The sequence below is a fragment of the Equus asinus genome, chromosome 15 (genome assembly GCF_041296235.1).
Source record: "Equus asinus isolate D_3611 breed Donkey chromosome 15, EquAss-T2T_v2, whole genome shotgun sequence".
NCBI classification, from domain to species: Eukaryota; Metazoa; Chordata; class Mammalia; order Perissodactyla; family Equidae; genus Equus; species Equus asinus.
In genome coordinates this window covers 38,771,156-38,784,172 of record NC_091804.1, presented here as the reverse complement: position 1 = coordinate 38,784,172, position 13,017 = coordinate 38,771,156, and the positions used below count along the sequence as shown (strand labels likewise).

Genomic DNA, 13,017 nt, shown 5'->3' with positions numbered 1-13,017 from the left:
GCGAGCTACACAGACATCGGCCATCCCCGTGATTTCAGTGCTGGCTGAGGGGGCGCGCACGGGTCAGCGACGCCAGCACTCGGCTCTCCTGGCGCTTACAGCTTGGGGCAGCATTTCACAGACTGTGAGCTGGGACCCCCGGGAGCGGAGTCCTTAAACTTTGTGTGCTGGGACTCTCGGGCAGTCTGAGGGGGTCCACAGACCTCCTCTCAGAAGAGTAATTTATGTGCATAAAATAAAATACATGAGTTTATACAAGAAACTTATTGAAATGCAATTATCAAAATATTTTAAAATATGTCATATAGTCATCCATGTGCTTCTTTATTAAAGAAATTAAATGGCAAGATCTAGCAGTGGGTCTAGCAGCTACCAGAATTTCAAGGTAGTGAAGGGCATAAATGCTGCTCTGAGGCATCTGCAGCAGCTATAATGGGATACAAAATAATCTATGCTTGGTATTAGCGACAATGTCACAAGTACTGCTAACGCTACTCTGATTTGTTGCCTATATTCATAACTGAAATAAGTGCTGCATTTCAGCTGGAGGTCAGCAAAAATAAAGGTACAGGGTTTTGTCCTATCCAAGTTCACAGACCCAGATCACAAATGCCTGCATTAGAGTCGTGACGAGCACTTTTTTAATGAAAGAATAATACACGCAGATCAGCGTGCATTGCTAATAATAAGGTGAGTAGAGATTCATGAAACTTTTATTTCAGTTTGTGTGTGTGTGTGTTTGTGTGTGTGTGTGTGTGTGTGTGTGCTACGGGTCATAATGCAAAACTACTTCTCCCTGCAACTCATGCTCAAAAAGATCTGAGAGGGGCCGGCCCCATGGCTGAGTGGTTAAGTTCGCGCGCTCTGCTTCGGTGGCCCAGACTTTTGCCAGTTCGGATCCTGGGTGCAGACATGGCACCGCTCATCAAGCCATGCTGAGGCGATGTCCCCCATGCCACAACTAGAAGGACCCACAACTGGAATACACAACTATGTACTGGGGGGACTTGGGGAGAAAAAGGAAAAATAAAATCTTTAAAAAAAAATCTGAGAATCCATGCACTGGGGAAAGCAGGCCCAGCAGAGTCACTGCCACATTGCAGATCCAAATGTCCTTATTCCTCCCTCTGGGCCCCCGTCAGCCTTGGTTCGGCCTCTCCGCCCTCCTGCCCACACACAAGGGATACACACAAGACCCAAGCTCAAAAAAGGCTATGTTGTCAGTGGCTGCACAGCTGTTTCCCCCTCCTGGGGTGAGGAGCAGGTGTGGTGATTCCCATGTCCTGAGCTCATCGCCTGTCTGGGGACATGCCCCTGCTGATGGCCACATGTCCCCACAGCAAATATTAGGAGAGCTGTTTGTGAAGAGCCAGCTGGCGGCACGTCTGGAGTGCCAGGCTGCAAAGGTTTGGGGGTAATTAAACTGCCTCTAATGAGACACTTATCAGGAACTATGGCCAGGCAAATACTTTTGTGCTTTTCTGGACGCGTGTGTGTTCTTCTTATCCCCAATCTTGGATATTGAAGGAGAGTCTGGGAGAGGATATTGGGATCAGAAAAACAAAACTTCTAAGGAATCTGCTCTCGGGTCTCCCAAGGGGAAGGGAGTTTGACACTCTGCAGATGGGAGATGAGGGAACAGACGATTTGGTTGTAGGATGTGTTGGCAATTAACCCTGTGCTAACAAACAGGAAATTACTAAAGGAGAAAGACGAGCTTTAGGGGATTTTCAAGCTGCAACTCAATCTAGTGGTTCAGAAGAGAAAATTTGGAGTCTGAAGTATCTGAGTTCAAATTCTGCCTACACCACTTCCTTGCTGTGTGACCTAAGGCGAGTCATTTTCCCTCTCTGGGCCCTGGTTTTCCAGTCTATGAAATGGAAAAATAATAGCATCTAGTTTGAGGGGCTGCTGGATTGCTTCAATGAAAAGATGTAAAGTGCTTAGCCCATGGCTTGGCATACAGTGAGTGCTCAATAATGGTAGCTCTCATTGTTGCCATCATTATTATTCCCATGGCAGCCTAGTGCCTGTGTCTGTTCCTTAATGGAGATCTATTGTCCAGGCTGAGCCCCTCACAATACGAGAAATTATGGAGATTATAAAATCACACTGGTTAGCATTTATGGAGCAGCTCCTACGTGCCAGGCACTGTTCCAAGCACTGTACATGTACTTTGCTGATTGATCCTTAGCCACAACCTTATGAAATACAACCTATGAAATTATCATCATGGGTGTCATCATGAAATTATCATCAACTCTGTGAAATTATCATCATCCTTATTTTACAGATGAGGAACTGTATTAGCTACCTACTACTGTGTAACAAATTACCCCAATACTTAGAGGCTTAAAACAACCATAGATATTTATTATCTCACGTAGTTTCTGTGGCTCAGGGATTTGGGAGTGGCTTAGCTGTGTGGTTCATGGACAGACTCTCTGATGAGGTTGCAGTCGAGACACCAGCCGAGGCTGCACTCATCTGAAGGCTTGACTGGGGCTGGAGGATCCACTTCCAAGATGGCTCCCTCGCATGGCCAGCAGGTTGATGCAGAGCTGTTAGCAGGAGGCCTTGCTTCTTCCCCACACGGATGTCTGCACAGGGTTTCCTAAGTGTTCTCACAATACAGTTGAGGGCTCGCCCCAGAGTGAGTGATCCAAGAGAAGGGCAGAAGCTGCAACTTCCTTTTTCTGCCATTTTTTTTTTTATTGTGGCAAAATACACATAACATACACATTTCCATCTCCAGCCATTTTTAAGTGACATTTCAGTGGTGTTAAGTACATTCACACCGTTGTGCAACCATCAACACCGTCATCTTGCAAAACTGAAACTCCGTACCCATTGAATACTAACTCCGCACTCCCTCCGGCCCCTGGCAACCCCCATTCCACTTTCTGTCTCTATGAATCTGACTGCTCTAGGGCCGTCGTCGAAGTGGAATCGTACGGTATTTGTCTTTTTGTGATGGCTTATTTCACTCAGCATAATGTCCTCAAGGTTCATCCATGTTGTAGCATGTGTCAGAATTCCCTTCCCTTTTCAGGCTGAATAATATTCCATTGTCACAATGTCTTTTTATTATCCAGCCTCAAAAGTCACGCACCCCGTCACTTCTGCAATATCCTATTAGTCACACAGGTCAGCCCCATTCATTGTGGAACAGGACAACACAAGGGAGTGAATACCAGGAGGTGAGAATCACTGGGAGCCATCTTGGAGGCTGGAGACCACAGAACTGAGGCCCCAGGTTTAGCTATTTACCTAAGGTCACACAACAGGCAGGTGACAGATGCAGGATTTGAACCCAGATGGCATGACACAAGTGCAACGTGTAATCACTCTACAGTATCACCACCCCTCAATCCAGCCTTGACGCGGCTTCCACTGGTGAAGGAAGAGGCACCTGGTGGGTGGAGACTCCCTGGGCAGAAGGTCAGGAGGCCTGGGTTGGAGTCTCAGTTCTGGCACTAATTCACTGTGTGACCTTGGACAAAGCACTGGCCCTCTCTGGGCCTCAGTTTCCTCAGTGGTCAGGCAGGGGCAATAATGCTACCTCCCAGGTTGCTGAGGTGAAGAAAGAAAATGAATACATCGTATAAGTCTTAGGCCACAGACAGATATGCAAAAATAATACATTTCCTTCTAGGTTCTTTTTAATGTTTATTTATTTACTAAGTAATAACTTCATGTAGCACCAGTTGGAAAGGTATGAAAGAATATGTGAGGAAAATCGCCCTCTTTTCCTATCCATCAGCCACCCAGATTCCTCTCCAGAGGGAATCACTGTTACTAGTTTCTTGTTGAAATAGCACATTTCTTTTTTTTCTTTTTTCCTTCTTTCTTTTTTTTTTTGAGGAAGATTAACCCTGAGCTAACTACTGCCAATCCTCCTCTTTTTGCTGAGGAAGACTGGCCCTGAGCTAACATCTATGCCCATCTTCCTCTACTTTATATGTGGGACGCCTACCACATCATGGCTTTTGCCAAGCGGTGCCATGTCCACACCCGGGATCCGAACCGGCGAACCCCGGGCCACCGAGAAGTGGAACCTGCGAACTTAACCGCTGCGCCACTGGGCGGGCCCCTCTTTGTTTTCTTAAACCAACCTAATTTCCAAGGACCTGCTGAGCAGGAGAGGACGTCCACTCGGCCCCTCGTGGGGCTGGGGGCCTGGGTTTCACCTGGCACCAAGGTCTGGGGGGTGGAGGGGCAGGGCCTTCTGGTTACGGATGATCTAACCCCCTTGGTGACTTCAGACATGCGCCGTATCCTGGGCATATGGAATCCCTGGCCTCAAGGGGAGGAGCTGGGGTTTGAACCCAGGTCGAGAGCCCGAGCTCCCAGGCCCTTTGTGACTTTGTGTGAGTTCAGGGAGCCGCTCCTCGGGAGGACCAGCATGAGGGAGAACACCAGAATTGAAGCGCCCAACTGCCCACACATGACGGATGGCACTGCCGCTCGCTGGAATCACACACGTTGCTTGACATCTTTACTGGGCGCAATGTGGAGACGCTAGAAACTCTTAAGTTATAATGTGAAGTTAAAAATAAAGAAATCCTAGACACAGCTAAGGCACCTCATCTCCCAGGAGGCTTTGCTGACCCCTTCCGTTATCAAAGGCAGGGTCGGGGTTTCTTCCAGCCTCCCGCAGCCTCCTGAGCCTGCCCCATCGCAGCCCTGACAGGCCCCGACTTCCTGTGACTTCCGTGAGCTGGCGAACCCAGTAAATGTGGGAGCCAGATGGCCTGGGTTCCGATCCCGGCTCCTCTACTTTCTAGCTGCGTGAACTTTCACCTCTCTGTGCTTCGTGAACTGGTGGGACTAGGAACAGCTGGTTCCAGGGGCCATAGTGAGAATTAAATGTGTTGTCTTCTGTAGAGTCCTCGTCACAGTCAACAACGTCTGTGAGTTACTGCAGCTTGTCCCTCTCGGTGAGCTCCATGCAGGCAACGACCTAGTCTTACCTGTGTTCCAAGCACCCAGCACCGAGCCTGGCCTGGGGTAGGCACTCAGAAAGGTCTGCTGAACGAACCCAGGCGTGCATTCCACAAATATTTATTGAGCACCCTCTCGGTGCCAGGTCCCTGGGAGACAAAGGTAAATGAGACAGATGTGGTCTGTGTTCTCACGGGGTTTATAGTCTCATAGAGGAGACAGCCAATAAATAAATAGCAAGTGAGTAAACAACAAGACATAGGCTACTGCTCAGTGCTATGGAGAAAGTTATACAGGTGGTGATATAGGGTGACTGAGGAGGGCAGTCAGGGAAGGCCTCCCAGAGGTGATGATTGTGAGACAAAAGCTGATTGACAGGAAGAAGCTAGCCACGGGAAGAGCTGGTAGAACAGCCTTTCAGACAGAGGGCACAACAAGTGCAAAGGCCCTGAGGCAGGAACAATCTCAGGAGGCCAGCTTGGCTGGAGAGGGATGAGTGAGGAGAGGAGTGGGGGGTTGGAGGTGGGAGAGGTCAGCAGGGGGCCCATCATGCAGCACCCGTCAAGCAGGGCGGGCATCGGGGGCGTTAAGCCAGGGAGAAACGCCATCCTTACACCCAGGAGCCTCCCCCATAATAAGAACGGCCCCAGCCTCAATCTAGAGGCATCTGCTCGTCCACGGCAGCGTCCGAGCTCAGGCTGGAGTGGCTCAGTCCAGGAGTCCCTGCCATCCATCCTTGTCGCCGCCTCCTTGCAAGCCAGACTCAAGGCCCCATTAATATAAATGAGGCCCCTCGCAGACTCGGTTTCCAAACGAGTCCAGCCGTTCAAGAGCTCTATTCCCGGAAATGTGAAATTTATGTAATGAAAATTAAAAGAAAAACTGGGGAAGCGGCTCTTTAAGTGCCTGCTTCCTGGGTAGTGAGCCAGGGCTGCGCATCTGACAGGAGATGGATGAAGGCGCCACCCAAGGGCTGCTGGGGGCCTGGGAGCACGCTGGCGGCAGGCAGGGAGTGAAGCCCCCAGACCTCCTTGCTTCCCTCAAGAGAAGAGCTGTGGTAATGACAGCTCCTGTGAGCCCCGCTGCTGTAAGCACTCTACTTAACGCTGGTTAAACCGTTTAACCCTCATGACAGCCTGATGGGATAGTCGCTTCTATTTTCCCAATTTACAGATGGGAAGACTGACTCATATTGAAGAAATGACTCAATCAAGGTCATTCAGCAAAAGAGTGGCTAATTTGGGACTCAGGTCTTTTGTCTATTACCGCCACAGACCTTCTTGTCCAGAGCTCAGACAATGTGGACTGGAAGAAAGGCTCAGGGCTCAGAGAGACCTGGATTCCACTCCGAGCTCCAATTACTGCCCTGCCGTGTGACCTTGGACAAGCCATTTACCTCCCTGAGGCTCAGTTCCTCTATAATCACAGCCCCTTTTCCACAGAGTTCATCTCTGCATTAAAGGAGAAAATGTATAAAAATGCCAAGCACAGGATTTCAGATGCCCTCTCAAACTGGTTTAATAAAAAAAAATTGCAAACTCTTAGAATTGCAAAACTTAGAAAGTCTTAGGGTAATGGCTTCAGGTATGGCTGGATCTAAGGGCTCTAAAGATGTCATAAGGGCTTGGTTTCTTTTTCTTTCTCTCCAGGTAGTGAACTCTCACTAAGAGCTCCAGGGGTGTATCATTCTTACAGCTAGAAATCTTGGTTGAAAGAGAGCTTCTTTTTCCCAACAGGGCAGCAAAAGTCCCAGGATTCGCTCTGATTGGACCAACATGGGTCATATGCTCATCTCATAACCAATCTCTAGAGCCAGAGGGATGGACTATGCCCGCCCGCATCACATGCCCACCCCTGGAGCTAGGGGGAGGGGCATAGAAAACCCAGGTTGACCCACTTGTACTGTGAAGGGGAGAGGTTAGGTTCCCCAAAAGAAAACTGGGGTGCTGTTACCAGAAAAATAAGGAAGAGATGCTGGGCCAGCAGGAAGACCAGACTCCTGGCACACAGTAGGCCCTAAACAAATAGATGTTCAATCAAAGGAATAAATATCTACGCCAGATGATGGTTGTAAGGATAAAATGAAATAATATCTGCGAGTCCTGGCACATAGTCAGCGCTCAATAAATCTTGTCTTAAAGGAACAGGAGCTGCTCAAATTGGGTTTGGATTCTGGGCGCGGGCGGATGAGCACAGATGCTGGAAGAAGCTGGAGGGGAAGGCTTCCCTCGCCTCAGCCAGGCCTCCCCAACATCCACTTTCCATCCCCAGGGCAAAACAGGGCCAGTGCTGGGGTGAGGAGAGCGAGGCCCTCACCTCGGCATGAAATGTCAGGGGGCACCAAAAACTCAGTAATCGACATAAACAATATTTTTAAAAATCAATATTAGTGCAAAAATCGATGATAAACAAAATATTAACATTTTAAAGAAAGACATATCCATAGACGCACAGTAATTATCACTTGTATCCAAATGTACAGACACATGCACATATGGACATTTTCACAGACGTGGTTTTACATATTTACTTATAAATATGCCCAGGGCCACTGCACTGCACAACTCCAGGAGGTCCCATTCCATCGTAATCTGTATGAATGGCATTCCCTGAATCGTGCACGCACAGCCTCTGTGGCTGAACACAGCAGTCTTGTGTATGAACAAACATGTACGCAAATCTTCATCCATGTGTGGATACATAACCACCCATGTACACCGTGTCTTCACATAACATCACACAGCAGACATGCCAAGAGATATAACTACACGAGACAGTTTCATACATGTTCACTTCCTGCCTTAGGGCCTTTGCACTAGCTGTTTCCTCTGCCCGGGATGTTCTTGCCCCAGATAACCATGTAGTTCCGTCTTCTGCCTCCCTCAAGTTGTGCTCAAACGTCACTCTCTCAGTGAGGCCTTCCCCGACACCCCCACATCCCATCACTGCTTAAAATTGCAACAGCCCCCCACAGCTGTGTCCTCCACCCCTACTTTATTTTTCTCCATAACGCTTATAACCATCTGACAATAAAGATTTCCCTTTTGATCATATTTAACGTCTATCTGCCCCATTAGAATGTCAGGCAGGGATATTTGTCTGCTTTGTTCACTGCTGTGTTCCCAGCCTCTAGAACGCTGCCTGGCACATAGTAGGTGCTGAATAAATATTTATTTAACAAAAATAAATATTTGTTAAATGAATGAAACTTGTTTAAAAATGAAGTGAGGATTCCTGAGAATGATTGAAACCAAAGGTCCCACTCCCCCAGCAGGAAGGCAGTCTAGAGAGAGCTGTAAGCTGAATTCAAGACCTACGTAACAAGGCAGGGTCCATCTCAGTGCTGTCAGAGCATCTTCTCCCTTAATCCTCACAGCAGCTCTCGAAGGCCCAGTCTTCACGGGAGGAAACTAGGGCACCGAGAGGTTAATTTACTTGCACAAGATGTCACAGTGCGGAAGTGGCAAAGCCAGGATTCAAACCCAGGCACCCTGGCTCCACACAGCCCAGACTCCCCCCAGCACACACACACTTATGCACACACAGGCATGCATTCACGAACACACACATCCACAAACTTACGCAGTATCGCCAGGCCCTCCCAGGCTTCAGGCGACTCTCAGAAACAAGACCTCCTTCCCCCAGACTGGGTGTCCGGGTCCTCACTGCTCTGCCAGCCTCCGCCCCCACTGTCCTCACTGCATCCCAGCCAAGCATAAACCTGCGTCCCTGTTGATGCAGGAAGCTGTAGGCTGTCCAGTTGTCATGGCGATGGCCACCAGCTCCCGCTGCCTGGCTGGCCCCCTCCTACACTCCCAGAAGCTCTCACTGAGCCTTGCTCCACCCTTGATCCCTTCTGGGTGGCTGGGTGGGCCCAAAGGTCCACTGTCTATCCTGTTCCCACCTGGGGGTCGCAGGAAGCTTGGAAGCAGGGCACCAGGTCCCCCCCTCCCTTCCCGCCCCTCCTTGGCTAAGTGACCTTGAGAAGTCCCTTCCCCTCCTGTCCCTGCTTTACAGGGTGGTCACAAGCATTAATGAGTTCGGTCATTCATTCATTCAAGAAATAATTATTGAGAACCTACCATGTGCTAGGCAATGGTCTGGGTGCTGGGGATACAGCAGGGACCAAGATCGACCAGATCCTCTGGCAGACAGACAAAAAACAAGTTCTGGGAAGAAAGTAATAAGGTGAATGTGTATGACTGGAGGGAACAGGGCAGGGACTACTATACTTGGGGTGGTTTGGGAAGGCCTCCCTGAGGAGGTGACATTTATGCTAGAGCAGAATGAGAAGATAACCACGCAAAGATAAAGGGAAAGAGTATTCCAGGAAGAAGGTATGTGCAAAGGCCCTACGGTAGGGACGACTTGGCCTAGTTAAGAAACAAAAGGCCCTTTTCTCAAAATGATGTCACACCTCCAGGAGGGCAGGTGCAATGTGTGAACTCTGACACCGCAGGTGGAGGGAGAGAAAATGAGCATTGACAAGGGATGTCGCTCAAGACGGCAGGAGGAGTTGACCTCACAGTCAACTGCTACAGGTCCAGCTTCTCGCTCCTGAAGAGGCAGCCCCCAAACTTGGGGTCTGAGCCTCTGCACCAGGTGAGAATAAATGAATAGCAATAATAATTCATCCTGTTCTAGATGCTTCACGTGTCTTAATCAGTCTAATCTTCACATCCCTAAGAGAGAGGTGGCTATTATCAGCATCATCTCCAGTTTACGGCTGGAAAACGAAGGCAAAGAGCTACTTGCCCAAGGACCAATGGCTGGCAAAGCTGAAAACACACCCTGGCTGCAAAGCCATGGCCCCAACCCCATGCCGGCTGCCCTAGAAAGGGGCAAAGGGCCTCGGTTCAAGCCTCTGGGGTGTGGGCTGCAGCGCAGGCCCTTTGAAGAGGGCGCCACTACCCAGCTCCAGCCACTGTTGGCAGCACATGGGAATGTAGACCCACTGTGGCAAGTGTCCTAATTTTCCAAAATATGCCAGATTTGTATGTGAACTCTCCTGATTTTAAAATGTGGACTCAACAGTTTATTTTAAACATCAGGCAGTCCAATAAAACATAGCATCCTTCTAGACTTCTACACGGGACCAGCTGCATAATTTGTGGGGCCCAGTGCAAAATGAAGGGCCTCTTGTTCAAAAATTATTAAGAATTTCAAGACGGCGACGGCAGAGCATTAAACCAAGGGCGGGCCCTTCCGAGCACGGGGCCACGTGCAGCCACCAGGTGGCCTGCCTTGGAGCCAGGCACTTCCTAAATACTTAGGAGTCAAGTGGAAGAGAGAGAAAAGGAAGGAAAATGGACATGAATTCGGCACCTTCCGTGCATCGGACACAGTTTGTGCAATGCTCACTCACTCGTGGCAGGCACTGTGTGTTAACACATTTAAATCTCACAGCAGCGCTAGATTCTCATTCCCATTTTCCAGATGAGGAAACTGGGGCTTAGAGAAGTGAAGTCACTCGCTTATTGCTAACACTGGACAGAATCAATCTGAGACGGCAGGGGTGAGGAAAAACAAATGCGGGGAGGGAAAAATAAGAGGGAGAACAAAGCAAGAGGAAAAGAGGCCCCTCAGGCCTGTCCCCCAGGCTGGGCTGCACTCACTCAGGTCTCTGCCAAGACCATGCGGAATCTGGGGAGGCCACCGCCCCCCAGAGAAGGCCCGTGGCATTTCTGAATCGCGGTGCCATCCGCCCCGGCTTGGCTCCTCTCCGGCGATCCAATTACTAAATGCAGCCGCATTCTTTAAAAATGTCTTTCCTCTTATGTAATGCGATAGTGACAAACGCCAAGCAGATGGTGCTTCGACAAGCTTTTTAAAAGTTGATTAGGAGCTCATCTTTCAAAATTAATGTATGGGCATTTAAACGAGCTCCAACGGCCACAAGACTCCATCAAGAGTCCAGACAAGATAAACTGCTGGAGGGACCGGGCCTGCTGGACTCCTCCCCGGCCAGGTGGACGGGACGTGTGGTCAAGAGGACTTGTGAGCAACGGTCAGAAGACACCCGGTTTGGACAGAGTGGAGAAACACCGTGGGCCCCTCAAAAGCACAAAAAGCTGGAGTCTCCTCAATCTGTTACCAAGACATTTTTTTTTCAAACTTTTACATCATCTTCGAGAAAGTGGACCGTCTCTCTCTCCCGGAGGGAAGCAGGTTAGTCACAAATATGTCAGATGCTGCCAGGGAGCTGTCCCCGCCCTCCCCCCATCTTCCTCAGTGTTCAGGAATGAGATCATCTCATTTGGAGCCAATTATAGATGGAGAACACTGGGGATATGCAAAGAAACCTCCTGGGAGCTCTTCCCTCGCACCATTGCAGGCCATGCCGGGCTGGGAAGGGCAGGAACAGGAGGCTGGGTTTCCGGCCCCAAGTTCGATCTCAGGGTTTGTGAAGGCTGTGCATTCCTAAGGCCCAGCTTGCATCTGTTAAGCTAGGATGCTGGGCCATTGGCTAAATGAAGTCTGTTGGCCTCAGAAGTTCAGAGCTAGATGAGTCCATAGAGATCATCACTGCAGAGTTGGGGTAACTCAGGCTCAGAGAGGGAAAAGGGCTTGCTCAAGGTCACACAGCAAGTGGGTGGCAAAGCTGGATAGATGGGAGCCACTCTACCTCCCATGAGGAGGACATCTGTTGTCTGGGACCTGCCCAGCTCCCATTCCTGCTGCTTCTGACACCAGCACCCTGCGTTTTCCTTGGGGACCATCCCTTCCCTGCTCTTGGTCCATGTGACTTAAGTAAGACTGACCCCTCCCCTACCTCCAGGGATGCACGCTTGGCCCAGCCCCCACCAATCAGAGCAGTCCATTCCCCAACGCCTCATTGGTTCAGGGATGAGCATGTGAGATGAGTCAATAAGTAGCAAACCCAGAATTTTAGCTAAGGCTACAGCCATTGGAAATGAGACGCTCTCTTCCTCTTGGTGGTGCTGAACTGGAAGGAAGAAAGCCTGGAGGTCCTGTAGGGCGTCTATGCCACACAAGACGGCTGCCTAAGAATGAAGCCAACACAGAAGAGAGCAGGGCCCAAAGAAAATGATACACATGCTTCAACCTTTGAACCCCTGGGTTCAGCCATACCTGAAGGCAGACCTTTTCTGGATATTTTAATTACATGAATCCATGAATTTCCTTCTTTTGCTAACGTTGGTTGAGGTCTGTCACTCATCCCTCAAAGCCTCCTGACTTGAAGTCCTTGGGTGTAGGGCAAGATTCCTGGAACATCACACTGCGTGCTCCCACCTCCATCCTCAACACATTTCTGATTTTTCTTTTTTTTAAGTATTCCCTCGATGGAGATGCCTCTCGCTCCCTGGCAGATTCCCTCACCCTGCACAAGCTCCAGCAACAATCCTGAGGGAGGACCCAAGGCAAATGTCCCATTTCACGGTACCCAAGAGAGGGCCCTGCCCTCTGGGTCCCCATCACCAAGCTGTTCCCCCCACAGCCTCTGCCTTCGTGTTTGGTCAAGGGCACAGGCTTTGAGTTCTGTCCAAATCCAAGCTCCGGTGTTTCCTAATCATGAGAACTCGGTCAAGGCACTTGACTTTCCTGAGTCTCAGTTTCCTCTTCTGTAAAGGGGGAAAAGATCACCTACCTTCCAGAGTCCTCGAGCGTCACTCGAGGCATCGAGCAAAACGGGCATCATTATTTAGGGGCTGAAAAAGTGGCAGCTACGATGAACTCCAAAAGTTACATATGACGGAGCCTGGGCAGTTCAGGCACTTACGTCTGCTTGGGAAGACAGCAGCTAAACAGAAAATGATTTCCACATGAAACAGCCTCCCGAGGCCAAAACGAGTGTCGGGACAGATGCGGGACAGCTGGCATCTAGGGAAGCCGGCCTGGGTGAGAGTGGGGCAGCCCCAGAGCTGGCCTCCTGGCCAACCTGCCCCTCTCTCCCCTCCTCTGCCGCAGCTCCACACCCCACACAGGTGCTGCTGAAATGCCTGCCCGGTGACTCATTCACACTCCCGGGGAGGAGGAACAGACAGTGCTTCCCGGAGCACCCAGAGTTCTGATTTAGGAAGGAGCACTGAGTAACAGCAACACGTGGGCCAG

At 49.9% G+C, this 13,017-nt stretch overlaps 1 long non-coding RNA gene across 1 annotated transcript; it reads right to left on the bottom strand.

The window, feature by feature from the left end:
* Window positions 1–2,353: 2,353 nt before the first annotated feature.
* On the bottom strand, window positions 2,354–12,960 carry LOC123277355 (uncharacterized). The gene is made up of 3 exons (XR_006514243.2): window positions 12,554–12,960; window positions 4,974–5,093; window positions 2,354–3,573 (listed from the first exon to the last, which is right to left on the bottom strand). It is a non-coding gene; the product is annotated as an uncharacterized lncRNA (long non-coding RNA).
* Between the last annotated feature and the right edge of the window lie 57 nt (window positions 12,961–13,017).